Raw genomic sequence first — 14,488 nt, 5'->3', positions numbered from 1 at the left:
ATGGAACACAACAAATGACAAGTTATAAAGATTTTTTCTTTTTCTTAATTGAAAATTGGATCTCTAATTTGAAGACTCACCGCAATAAATTTAACCTTTAAGGTTGGTGCATTTGAGTAAAATTTAATTTCTCATATCAATTCATTTTCATATAAGGAAGCTTCCACTTACCTCAACCACTCAATCACAAAGAAACAACACTATCGCCCTCTCCACTCCTCCATCTAGTTTACCCTAGCGGCCCCACATTTCAAACTGTCCAGAGCAGGGGGAGTACATTTTAGCACCATGACACTTACCCTGTGGAACTCCCTCCTGCCACACCTAAAGAAATTAGCCACATTACTCTGCCTTCAAGAAAATGTTGAAAACGTGGTTATTCAAAAAGTATGACTAAACCTGCATGTATGAACTGTCTTCTTACTGTCACGACCCTCGCCCAAAACCCCCTCTGGCAAACCCATTGGCCAGGTGGAGTGGAGTCAGGACTCGGGCCTCTAGAGCCTGGCATCCTATTCAAAAGCCCTCATGGGGCCAGTCCTGGCGCCTATGGCGGCAGGCTCATACACCATGAACAACAATGTGCTTAGGAACTACTTTATTGTATTGTCAGCCAACATGGAGGCATCCACATAGCTTGGTTCCTAAGAACCTAGCTATGCGGTCTAGTGTTTTGGGTGTGGCAGGCCTAGAACTACTTTCCCTGGTACTACTTTACCTGGGCTATATAAACCACACCCTGACTGCAGAACATTCTTCATGTTACTTTGCAGCTTGCAACGTGACGGTCACCGTGTCCAGCTATTCCCTCGAACCTCGGAGAAGCAGAACCTGCGAGGAGACAAAAGGAACATCATTAGCAGCAGCATCTTACCTGCAGTCTTCATCTTTAAACACTCGCAGCTACTGAGAACAGCTTCCTCGAATCTGCATGCCTCCCGGACAGAACGACCTGAAAGAGGAAGATAGAGGCAACCTTAAAGAAAGCTGTAGAGACATTTACAAATTACGAACTGCTCAAAAGGCTTACCTGGCTGGTCGCCTCTCGGCTGGCACCCCTCCGGACATTCCACTTGCGCTGAAGAACACTGCGACCTACAAGGAAGGAAAACACAGGTTAGCAAAGGCAAGACTTCACAGCGCTGCGCATATCGCTTACTTACCGCATCATAGCGCTCTTAATGCGCCATCTTTTACCAGCGGGGCTCAACCAAACCATTTCGCCGCGCTGAAGCTCTGCATACCTAAGGGAGAATAAAGAGACATTTTAAACAAAGAAAGGCATGCAGGATAGCAACAAAACTAAAGAACAGCAATAAGACCTACCAGAACAATATCGAACGCGCCAGCGTCAGTGAAGTAACTGGACCGCACTCGCACATGAAAGACAACGCGCCCCTGCAAAGAAGGCAGGACGGAGAGCATGCCTAATTCTACCACAAGGCAGAACCTTCCCCGCAGACCACATTAGGGCAAAGCTGAGAAGCATGCCAGCGAGTAACCCAGCTGGGTGGCGTCCCTGTGGATACCAGGTGAGTGTAACACTTACTTGTTAAACATTACTCTGTACAACCTATGTGATAGCCATGGGTCTGGGTGTTACACAAAATGTTAAATAAATAAGAGATGAGTGAGTGTTTCATGAGGTTTTTGGCCAAATGGCTGCATTTCAACCGATGTATGGCCGAATACTCACTCGAAGCTGAAGTTCGGTACACCCCTCTTATGTACACAGAGATATGTTTTACATGTTAATTGTTTCTCCAATCCCCCTCTGCCTCTTTTGCCATGTACAGCCATTTTAGTCTAACAATCTGCTTCCCTTGCTTCCTTCCTGGCCATTAGAAATCATTGGCAAATTGAGCTTAGGTTTACTAACTGCATTGGCATCACAGGAGACGAAGCACAGACATAAAAAGACACTTGTTAACTTCCACTTATGAGCAACAAGCAGTATATTTGCATGCTGAGAGACTGGAGGAGTTCCACACGAGACTGCCTTTTCTTGCATAAGACATCTTTCTGCTCCCTCATCAGTCTTGTGTCTTCTTTGCCTCCCAGATGCTCTTTTCTTTTTGAGCCCTTTCAGTTATGAGGCCGAGCCTTATCTTGTTGATGGTCATGAAGAGCAGACCAGACTTGATACTGTAATAATATATATAGTTCTTTATAAGAATATATAGCACTTTACTAAATGTGATGGCATTTTTGTTGTTGCCAGCAGTAATATGGCACACACATATATTTTTTGTGTTGCCAGTATAACATGTGAATATGTTGCTGGCGGCATGCAAGGTACAGAATTCATAACACAGCAAAAGCCCAATGTAAAACTGCAGAGAATAAAGTGCACCAATTTTTCTGTGATGCCTTATATATGAGACTACACTAATGATATAATTGACTAACTTAATTAACATTTACTAAACACTAATTCTAACTCCCTAACATTATAATGTAGTCTCATGTACAAAATGAGGTGAAAATACCTATTTTGGTAGCACTGCTATAATTCGTTTTTAATGTACACTGGCATTTTTTTTTCTCTCTTTCTGTTTTGGGTTGCAGAAAGCAGAAAGTATGTGCGGCAGGAAATAAAATTGAAACAGTTGCTCAATGAGCAAAGATCCCATTGTATAAAAGTGAAGGGTGATGATGAAAACATGCTTTTAACCTGATTGGAGGAAAGTCTCTGCAGACATACCACGTAGACAAAGTAGAAAGGTTCTGAGTTCTGTTAATGTCAAAACTTACAGAGAGATCAGTTTGTGCTGACTGGGCTGTGAAGGAGGAGGAGGAGGAGGAGGAGGAGGAGGAGGAGGAGGAGGAGGAGGAGGAGGAGGAGGAGGAGGAGGAGGAGGAGGAGGAGGAGGAGGAGGAGGAGGAGGAGGAGGAGGAGGAGGAGGAGGAGGAGGAGGAGGAGGAGGAGGAGGAGAGAGAGAGAGAGAGAGAGAGAGAGAGAGAGAGAGAGAGAGAGAGAGAGAGAGAGAGAGAGAGAGAGAGAGAGAGAGAGAGAGAGAGAGAGAAAAAAAAAAAAAAAAAAAAAAAAATATATAGCTCACTGGATGTAGATAACCCAGTGATACCAGGGAAGACCACTGGGAGGTACTCTAATAGAAAGGAAGGTTTTGTTTTATGATGGTGTCATAATATAGCGAAGAACACTATGCTCACCACTAAATACCGCAAACAATATATCACTAGATTCCCCAATATAATATAATAATGTATGGTCACTAAAATAATATGAGGCCAAACCCAATCTAAATGCAAGGCTAATTTACCACCAAACTACAGCTCATATTTTGATGCTCAGAAAATACCACCAAACCCCAAATTTACCCCAATAAGACAAAATATTCTACACATATGGTGCGTTGGTCGGGAAAGTGGCTGTAGAGCACCTACTGGGCGTGGCAAGTGTGTCTCACACTACCATACGTGCATTAGAGGGTACCCATTTTATGAGAGCAGTGTGACACTAGAAGTGAATTTCAGAATGTCTCAAATGGAGGCCACATTCTCAGAGCTAGTGCAATATCTGGAGGCAAAGCTATATGCACATGGGGCATGGTCATCAAATAATGCCATAGAATGGCATGACCGCATATATGGTAAAGTACAGAAAGAACCATTATACAGCATCTTTGCAGAAGGCAGCCTAATTCAGGTCTGCCTTTTGAGACTATTAAATGCAGCTGATAAACATGCAGAGAAAGATTGTCTGATACGGGTATTGTGCCAAGATATTGTTTATACTAAATAGGACTCTGCAAATGCAAGAAAATGATACCAAGCTGATTAGCAGATTAAGAGTTGAACTGGGTGGAGCAAGTGAAAAAGTGGAAAGGTTAAGAGCAGAATTGGAGGCATGTCAAAAGGACATGCAGTCAAAATGTAAAGATCTCGACACTCAATTGTCTCAAAGAAAGAAACAGTTTGAGGATAGTGAGCAATAATTAAAACACTTGAAAGCATTGGTAGATCATATTAGACAAGATAAAGAAGTTGTTTTGGAAATGCAGGTTTTACAAAAAGAACATTTTGAGAAAGAAAATGATCTTCAAAATACTGAACAGGAAATGGTTAAAACGTTTCAAGAAAGAGACAAGAGAAACAAAGAATTCAATGAATGCCAAATGCAAATGCGAATGGGCGATATGCAAGAGGTAATTAATAAGATGAGTGATGAAAACAACTATTTGCGTAAGGAGGCAGATAGGCTCTGTAAAAAGTGCAAGGATTTGGAACAGCAAATATGCATTTCCAGGTCCCAGGACAGACAACAGGGCACCACATTCAATGGAGTTGAGGTGAATTCTATTTCTGCACAGAGAACTAGTGCCCCAGTGGCTGGGCCGGTGACTGAATTTGGTTGCAGCGCTCTTGGGCGATTTGATACACCCATTGGGGGCCGCCACCAATCCCATACGCCTGAAAGAAGGGTTGAATCACAGAATAGTGCAATTCCATGCATGACAACGAGTAGCCCCATTAAAATAATGAAATCAATCAAGGCTCTGATCAAACCATTTAAAAAAGGACGGGAGTGCTGTATAGAGGATCACTTAGAGGCGGTGCACGATATATTTAAAGCCCTCCAGATACCTAAGGAACAATACAGACAATACTTTCACTTAACTCTGGATGCTCCCACAGCCAGTATCATTAGAGGGTTAAATGAACAGCAGAACATGATATGGGCAGAGTTGGAAAAAGAAATTAGACGTCATTTCTCTCTTTTCCAATCATTACAAGAGGCAAAAAAGGGCCTAATACGTTACCTCACCAATTTTTGCAAGACTTAAAAAGATCTTATTCTCGCTTTGATGTATCTTTTGACCCCAATTCCAATGAGTTTAAAACTGCCTACTTCTATGGGCTACAGAAAGACATCATATCACATTTAGTCTGTGAATTTGACCGTGACAAGTCCCTTGAATGGATTGTGCACCAAACTACAAAACTATATGAGGTGCTATATTGTCAGGGTAGAGAGAATTATAAAATGAAAGACACTAGACCAAAATCTAAAGAATCCTCAGCAACAGTGATGGGATCAGATCAGCCAAAATGTCACTTGAGTCCGCTCAAAGTCCAGGTAAAAATAATGTGACACCTGAACAGAGGGGTAATCAACAGAGGTTGTCACTCCGTGCACCAATGTTTCAATCACATGATCCTGGTAATAGGGAGAACTACATTAGCCCTAGGTACTTAGGAGACAGGCCCCGAGCAGGATATCGGCCTGATATGTCAGGTATGAACAATAATCAGAGACAAAGTCAGGATCAAAGAAATAATGATCCCTACCAGACATTGGGGACACAAAGTAGACTTGATCCTAATACCATGATATATGGTAATCAGGATAGACCCTGATACGTGGATCGATTTACTGAAAATGGGAATCAGCATAGGGGACAATACTCACAAAATGATAGACAGGACATGAGGCAGAGTATGAATTATGCCCCACGTCAATACAATGAATCACCACCACCAGGGGACTACAACCAAAGGATGGGTACAACTCGCTTCCCTCCACATATGAATCAAGAGTTCAGAAACAACCCCAATAGAAATCATTCTCCTGAAATATATCAGAATAGATTCAATCAGGGGGAAAACAACCAATATCGACCTCGGCTGCAGAGAGAAGATTCTAGAGAAATGGAAAGATTCCAGTATCCCGAAGCCCAAGTGAAAATGTTGGCTGAACAAATAGAAAAACTATGTATGGTTCAAAAACAGTCATCAAATGAGGGGGCAGAAGGCCATAGCAATGACCGGGTGGTGGTTTCCGATAATAAGTGACTAAAAATTAATGATACCTACAATGCTAAAAAGACAGATTGCCCTGATTTAGTTTTGCATAATGACTCTGAGATGCTTAATGATTGAAAAAAAAGGAAAATACCGACAAATGAACATGTGACAGAAATTGAAAATAAGTCGAAAAAAGAAGTTCGGTTTAACCTGGAGTTAAATCAAACGCTCGCGATTTGTACAAATGAAAAAGGAAAACCTGACATTCCAAAAGAACAAAGGGACAGATTTAAGAAAGACAACTCATGCATGGGTAATACAATTGAACAGGGAGTAAGTGGGGATGCTAGAACGCTTTCCCTAGACAATCAAAACACTAACCAAATACAGGCAGAAAGAATAAATACTCAAAAGGAGGGTACAGATCAATCACCTGAAGAGTTCATTGAGCCACTGATTTTTGAGGAAGTTCAAAAGATTGGTACCCTGCCAAATATCCACAAATGCACAGAATTAGAAAATGACAAATCACCAAGTAATGTTTCTACGCATATTCAGTTGGAGGATTGTAGTGTGAACTCTGATGATCCCCGGATGGAAAGGCGAACAGTGGCCACACTCCAAAGGACCTCTGAATATGGGGAGATGAGTAAGGATTCTCAAACGAAAATGGACAAAAAGGAGCGAAAAATGTCTTCCCATTTACCAATGTTCTTAGCCAAAAGTGAGAAAGGTCTGAGAAAAGTGAATCCTGAAATTAGTAAGAATTTGCACTTTTTGTGTGTATTCGAGGTAGTTGAAGACAGGTATTATGCTCCCTTCACTGTGGAAAAGAAATGCAATACGTTTGCAATGATTGACACATACGCACAGGCCACAATTATGTCCAAAGGGTTGGTAAAAAGTATCAATGAAGAGAGATCTCTACAGAACTAGATCACTGTGAGGCAGAGTGAAGGCCCAGTGCATAACATTAAGAGTGAGGAGGTGCCTATTGTGGGTGTCACTGAGGTTGACATAAAAATAGGAAAACATAGAATGAAACAAGAAGTATTGATCACATCTATTTGTGATATTCCATTTTTGATGGGGACAGATTGCCTGAAAAGATTGTCTCCTCTCGTAGATGGGGTAAATGGAGTACTATGGTCCTTAACAAACAAACCATTAAGGCCTAAGAAGATAAAATCACAAGACAGTAGTATAAATGAATGCCACACTGTTGCCAAAACGAATGATTCAGTGGAGGTATACCTCCAGAATAGCTGTGTACCTAGCGTCACTGTCATTTTGATGTGTCAGGATAAAATGCAAGATGAAAAAGAAAAACAATCTGTGCAGATTTATTTGGATCCCAGGAGGAAATGGCAAACTGAAATAGATGAGCACACATTGTGCTTCTATTTAAAAGAAAAGAAATGCAAACAGAATACTATTCCCAAAGCAGACACAGAAAAACACATCACCACCCTTGCTGAAATACACATGGAAGATGAGCAACCATGGGTTCACAATGGTATAAATGACCATTCTAAAATGATAAAAGCCACTTTGGTGCTTGAACAGGAAAGGAGCATTATTAATGCAAAATTACTGCAGAAAATAATGGAGAGGGAGGAGATCCCAAAATTTAGAATTAAAAACCAATATGTCTCTGGTTTGGACAATCCAGACTTTGAAAACCGAATTGCAGGAAGATGCATGCTAAAGATTAATATTGGACAGAAAACCATCTACCACAATGTGTGGATAGTGAGTGGAACACAAAATGATTTTTACATGGGCAATGATATCATGCACAGAATGTGTATGGTGTTAGATTTCCTTAACCAAAAAATATGGTCCCGGCTAGGTGGGCCTGCACCTGAATTTGAAGAGAAGAGAAAGGCTTATCATTGCGCACAAATGGTCCCATATGCAATGGAATTACAGGTGAAGAAGGATATTACCATTCCTGCATTCACGAAGCAGGTTGCTATAACACTAAGGTGCAATAATGGACTGCAAATGAAGGATTCTGATGCATTTGTGTGCTTGAATGAATCCATAAAACAGCAAGGCCTGGATTATGAATACATCCCATTGATAGATGTTGGAGAAGGGTCTGTCAAAATTATGGTGAACAATAAAGGGTGTCATGATATTCATTTAGAGGAAAATTCTTCATTAGGAATGGCCATACAAAAATCACATTATATTGCAGATTTCAATAACATGGTAACTGGAAATATCCCTGAGAGATATGTAGATGCACAGGGTGTGTTGCCAGAATATCTGGATTCTCAGCCAAAAGGGATCTTTAAAATTCAATCTTTGTACCCTTATGATTCAAATGAGACAGTGTGCTGTCACCAAGAGAATTGTATAGTATTTGACTTAAATGAAAATGAAATAGAAAATCAGCACATTGAAGTGGAGGCTAATATGCCAAAATATTTAAAAGTGGCAGCTTTACAGAGAGACACAGCCACACAGTTGGAAGAAAGCACAGAGATTCCTCCACTGGAGGATTTCCCAGAATTTTCAAAAACGGTAGAGGAACAGATTTTGTTAGCAGATGCATGTTTTGTTTTTGTTTTTTGTTTATTATTTATAGAGCGCGCCTGACCGTTAAGCAACTGGGCGCTTGAAGTGAAATAGATCTTAGGTTACAGGTGCATGACTCAGTTACATTTCTTAGGTTACATACATATATTACCGTTCCATTACATTTCTTAAGTTACAGTGTCATATATTACAGGCTCATATGTCGAGCATTACTTACAAGGCATATATACTTACAAGAGAGATATATTACATTTATCTTAATCTTTTGTGTAACACTATCGGATGACTTGCAGCATAGCTAAGTTACAGTTACACTGTTTGCAATGAGAATACAAAGTTTTTGGTATGGTTGGGGCATTTAGCGGTTGTTATTTTTAAGCCAGAGTTTAGCGTTAGCTTTGAACACATTGAAGGAGGGGGTGGCTCTAAGTGTATCTGGGATGGAGTTCCATAGCTGCGCTGCTCGAACCGGGAAGCTGGACCCACCGGTTCTTTTCAGTTTAAAGTTAGGGACTTTGATGCTGTTAGAGAGGGCCTTTCTGATGGGACGTTCAGATGTGTGCTTGGTGAATTTTTCTGACAGGTATACAGTGGCTTTATTATTCAGACAGTTGTGTGTAATGTTCAGGGTTTTGAGTTTGATACGGTCATTGATGGCCAGCCAGTTGACGGATCTCCTGTGGGTAGATATGTGTTGTCCTTTGGGAATGCCTAGGGCTGTCCTGAGGGCATTGTTCTGCAGGGTTTGGAGTTTGTTAGTGTTATGTTTGCTGGTGCCTAGGTACAGTGCATTACAGTAATCTAATTTGGAGAGGATGAGGGCTCGCGCAATGGTGGTGCAGCTAGCTGTCGAAAGGTATGGTTTGCAGGCATGGATAAGTTTGCAGGTAAAGCTGGTTGCTGAGGCTGTAGCATTTACTTGCTTGTCGAGGGTGAGGGCCGAGTCTAGGTAGAAACCTAAGGTTTTTACTTCTTTGGCTACCTTTATGTTGATGTCATCGATCGTGATGGAATTGTAACGCTGGGGTAGTTTGTTCAGTTTATTGGTAGAACCAATGATTAAGAGCATGTGATAGCGATGAGGATAAAAATTAATTGAGGAAAATATTTATGGAATTTAAAGATGTTTTTGCTAAAGATGCATATAATTGCGGCCTAACTAATTTAGATGTTGCCACATTACCGGAAGGGTGTGGTAGAAATCCAGTGTTTGTGCGCCAATATAGATTACCACTGGCATGTTTAGACTCATTGGCAGAAATAATTAAAAACTTGGAATCTCTGGGAATTATCAGGCCCATTCATAGTACATCCAACACTCCTATTTTGGGTGTATTAAAGCCAAATGGTCAATGGCGTCTGTGTGCAGACTTGAGAGAGTTAAATAAAAGAGTGCCAGTGTCCATATGGCCACTGCCATTAATTGATCAAGGCCTTGCTCAGGTGCATGGCTCAAAGGTATTTACTACCTTAGATCTCACATCTGGATATTGGTGTGTGCCACTGGCAGAGGATGTTCAGAATTTGTTTTCATTTTCATTTGACAAAATGCAATACGCATGGGCTAGAACACCATTCGGGTACGTCAATAGTGGGAGTGAATTTGGCATATATTTGAGAAAGGCTATGCCTGATGCAGCGGAAAGAGGAACTATAGTTTATGTGGATGATGTCCTGATAAAAAATGAAAGCTTAAAAAGCCATTTTGATGAAATTAGACATGTTCTTGGTCAATTGCAAAAGGCGGGTGCCAAAGTATCTTTATAGAAAGCACAATGGTGCAAGAAAAAGGTGAATTTCCTAGGCCATGAAGTAACTGAACATGGACTAAATCCACAAAAGAAAAAGGTGGAGGCCATACACAAATTGAAGGATCCTAAAAATGTGAAAGGTTTAAAAAGTTTATTAGGAATGACAGGATATAACAGGACATTTATTGAAAATTATGCTGAAATTACTCAACCATTAATTAAATTATTGAAGCTGAATACGGCCTGGAAATGGGAAAAGGAGCAATCTGAGGCAGTTGCTAAATTAAAGGAATGTCTCATAAAGGCACCATGTTTAGCATACCCCATAAAAAACAGAGATTTCTTTATAGAAATAGGTTTCTCTGAACATTGTATGTCAGCAGTGTTATTTCAAAAACATGATTTGAACAACAAAACCATTGCTTAATCAAGTAAGACATTTTCCCAGGTTGAGGTTAAATTCAGTGAATGTGAAAAGGCCCTTTTGACCACTGAATGGGCGTTGCAGCATTTCCGCTCCATTGTTCAAGGAGAAAAGGTAATCATTGAGACAAATCATCAACTGCTGCAGTTTTTGCAAAGTAAAAGGATTAGGTCAGGCAATCTAGCACAGTCCAGAATTACTTCATGGACATTGGCATTGCAAGGCTTTCCCCTTCCTGTAGAAGTGAGGTATGGCCAAAATAAAAAGAGCCCAGTTGCTCAAATATTAGCAGATTTACATGACTGTGCAGCTGAATGTGTATCAGATGAAGTAGAGGTGGAATCTAGTTTTCAGGAGCTTGAACAATCACCACACAAAGCTTTGATGAAAAGACATGCAAAAATTTACCAACTATATATGTTGCCGGTTGTGCTTTTCACATTGAAAATGACAGTAATAAACAGTTGGTATCAGGAATAGGAAATGTCTGGTTGAAATGTGAAGGGATTCCTAGTTTAGGGATGAGAATTGGAGCTAGGAGTAGTCAGGTAGTGGAATTGGCAGCCATTTATAAAGCAATTACTACTGCAGTTGATAATAAATTCAATGAAATTGTCCTGGTGACTGATTCTGATTATGCACAAAATAGTTTTGTAGAGTATTTGCCTGGCTGGAAAACAAGATGCATGCTTACATATAATAAAAGGCCACTCAAACATGGAAAAATGATACAGGCCATATACAAAATAGTGTCAGAGAATGATTTAACAATATACTGGAGGAAAATTCGTGGACATTTAAAAACTCCAGGAGAAGATAAGGAGGGAAATGATAAAGCATATCATTTATTGGGGCTGTGATGGGAGAATTGCTACCTATTGAACATTTCATTTATGAAATACAGATAGATTCAGTTACACACTCTAAGGCTCCAAAAGAGGTAGAACAACCAGTAGTGCAATGGAGTTATGATACACCAGATCAAGATCTGATGTAAGCGCAAAAAGATGATCCAATATTGGGGATCTATTATAATCATTTGATGCATCCCGAACATAATCCTTTAACTGAGAATGATTGTACAGGAAAAGAAGGGTTGAGGATATTGTTAAAGAATAAAAAACGAATTGGACTACAGGATGGACTCATGATCAGGGAATCCGTAACAGGACAAATACAGTGGGGGGTACCCCTTTCATTCAGAGGGCTAATGTTATACCATGCATATGATGCAATAACTGCAGGGCACAGAGGTTCACAAAAAACATTAGAGATCCTAAAAGATTATGCTTATTGGCCACATATGTCCCAAGATGTGGAATTATATACTAGGGGGTGCCTGGTATGTGCCCAATTTAAACCCGCTTCCCCAATGCATAGAGCTCCGCTGATGAAAAGAGGCTTAACCCTTCCATGGTAAGATTTGCAAATAGACTATGTAGGGCCTGTAAAAAGGTCGAGTAGGGGGAACCGTTATATCTTGAGCGTGGTTTGTTTGATGTCAAAATGGATAGAGTGTATTCCTGCACCAGATTGTAGTGCGCAAACCGCAGCTACATTACTGGTAAATCATATATTTTCAAGATTTGGGTTACCACAAAGAAGAGAATTAGACTGAGAAAGTCCTTTTACAAGCGCTTTAATGAGTAAAGTGTGGCAGATACTGGGCATGAAAAGAAAACTGCATACTGCATACAGACCCGCCTCTTCTGGGAATATTGAACGTTGCAACAGGTCTGTTGTGGAGATATTAAAGAAGTTTGTAGCAGAGGCAGGTTCCAGCTGGGATTTACGATTACCCCTGGTTTTGATGGCAATCAGATCGACTCCTGCCAAAGCAACAGGTATCAGCCCTCATGAGGTGTTAACAGGAAGGAAAATGGTACTGCCACAACATTTATTATACAGGACACATGAACAGACACTTGTAAGCGCATCTACAGTTCACGAATATGTAGAAGAACTGAGGAAGCATTTACAACATGCATTTGCTTTTGTGCAGCGGAATTCGGAAAGGGCTGCTGACAGTGCAAAATCATATTATGATAGAAAGACATCTGTGAAAGATTATAATGTAGGGGATCAGGTATATACATTTCATTTTGGAAAAGGTGAACATAAAAATTCAAAATTTCTGGCGGCCTGGCAGGGGCCTTTTCAAATTGTAGATAAGGTGTCTCCAGTGGTCTACAAAATATTGAAGAGAGAGGGTGAAACGGTAACAGAGCAATTTGTTTAATGTTAATCAAATTAAGCCCTTTAACATGTAAATATGTTGCTGGTGGCATGCAAGGTACAGAATACATAACACATCAAAAGCCCAATGTAAAACTGCAGAGAATAAAGTGCACCAATTTTTCTGTGATGCCTTATATATGAGACTACATTAATCATATAACTGACTAACTTAATTAACATCTACTAAACACTAATTCTAACTCCCTAACATTATAAAGTAGTCTCATGTGCAAAATGAGGTGAAAATACATATTTTGGTAGCACTGCTATAATTTGTTTTTAAATGTACACTGGCATTTCTTTTTCTCTCTTTCTGTGTTGGGTTGCAGAAAGCAGAAAGTATGTGTGGCAGGTAATACAATTGAAGCAGTTGCTCAGTGAGCAAGGATCCTATTGTATAAAATTGAAGGGGGATGATGAAAACATGCTTTTAACCTGATCGGAGGAAAGTGTCTGCAGACATACCACGTAGACAAAGTAGAAAGGTTCTGAGTTCTGTTAATGTCAAAACTTACAGAGAGATCAGTTTGTGCTGACTGGGCTGTGAAGACAGAAGTTCAAGGTGTCACAGAGTGCTGGCTTGAGAGTTTCTCGCCATGCTTCCCAGACACACAAGATTACAGGAGCAGTTCCTGCTGACTGGGCTGTCTTTACGAGGCGAGTGAAACAAGGTTGTGTGGGGGAAATTCAAAGAAACACTTTTGATAAAGAGATAAGTATAAGTGAGGTCACTGTGTACGGTCGCATGGATGACTGAATTCAAATACAGTGTAGACAGGATAGGAAATCCCCTGCATTTTTATTTCGTCATGTTCAGAATGTGGGAGAATTACCTCATGTTTTAAAAGGCTTGCTTGTTCTGTATTCTCTTTCTTTTGTTTTCCAGATGATGATGCAATGTTTTTATGGTAAGAACTAATAATTGTGAATTGTATTTGTATATAATATAACGAGAATATATAAAAACAAATGGTTTAGTGTCATCTTTGCTCCTGTGAATTTATTCATATACATTCCCACCACCTCCCTCTTCCTCATCTCAGTACTTACCTTTGAGAGGCCCCGCCCTCCCAGCAGCCTTCTTTTCAAGCCTTAACTTTGAATGGCTCCACCCATCCATAGGTACCCTGTTTTTTTTGTTCCTGCTTGATTCAAGCCTCTTCTAGGTGCATGACATGGAGGAGCAAATGCTGCCAACCCTCTTCCCAGCAACCTTCCTGCAGGGCTTGAGCATCACTGGGACTCTAGGATGCCTGCTAGACCTCCTGCAGTTCTGAGCGTGTCGGGCTGTCACAGGTTTGGTTGGCAGTCAAGGTTCAAGGGCAGTTGAGCTGGTATCCGGATGCGCAGGCTAGTCAATTTAATGCAGAGTCTCAGAGGTCGCTGTTCTCAGGGCACCTGGATCGGGTAGATTGACTTGCATGAGTGGCGATAAAGAAACTGGTGCTTTCGAACTGTGACCCAAGCAATGCAAGGCAGGAGTACATTGTTGGTTTGAGCCGAGGCAGCAACGCACTTCTGCTGGTGCGGTGCAGACGCAAGCGGAGTCGAACAGCAAATGGTGGTTCAGAGAGTGATTAATGCCAAAGGCAGCTGCGAAGTGGCCTGGAGGTTTGCGCAACGTCAAATACTCTCAAATCGTGGCTCGCATCAGGTCGGCATTGAAAAACTGAGATCTTCGCTGTTTGGACTTTCAGGAGCTGTGAGTCCCACTACAGGGCCTGAAGGGCCAAGGTTAGTACTTTTCTCTGGTTCCCAA

Source organism: Ambystoma mexicanum, chromosome 4p (genome assembly GCF_040938575.1).
Source record: "Ambystoma mexicanum isolate Mex_15411 chromosome 4p, UKY_AmexF1_1, whole genome shotgun sequence".
NCBI lineage: Eukaryota > Metazoa > Chordata > Amphibia > Caudata > Ambystomatidae > Ambystoma > Ambystoma mexicanum.
Note: the sequence above shows the minus strand (reverse complement) of the source record.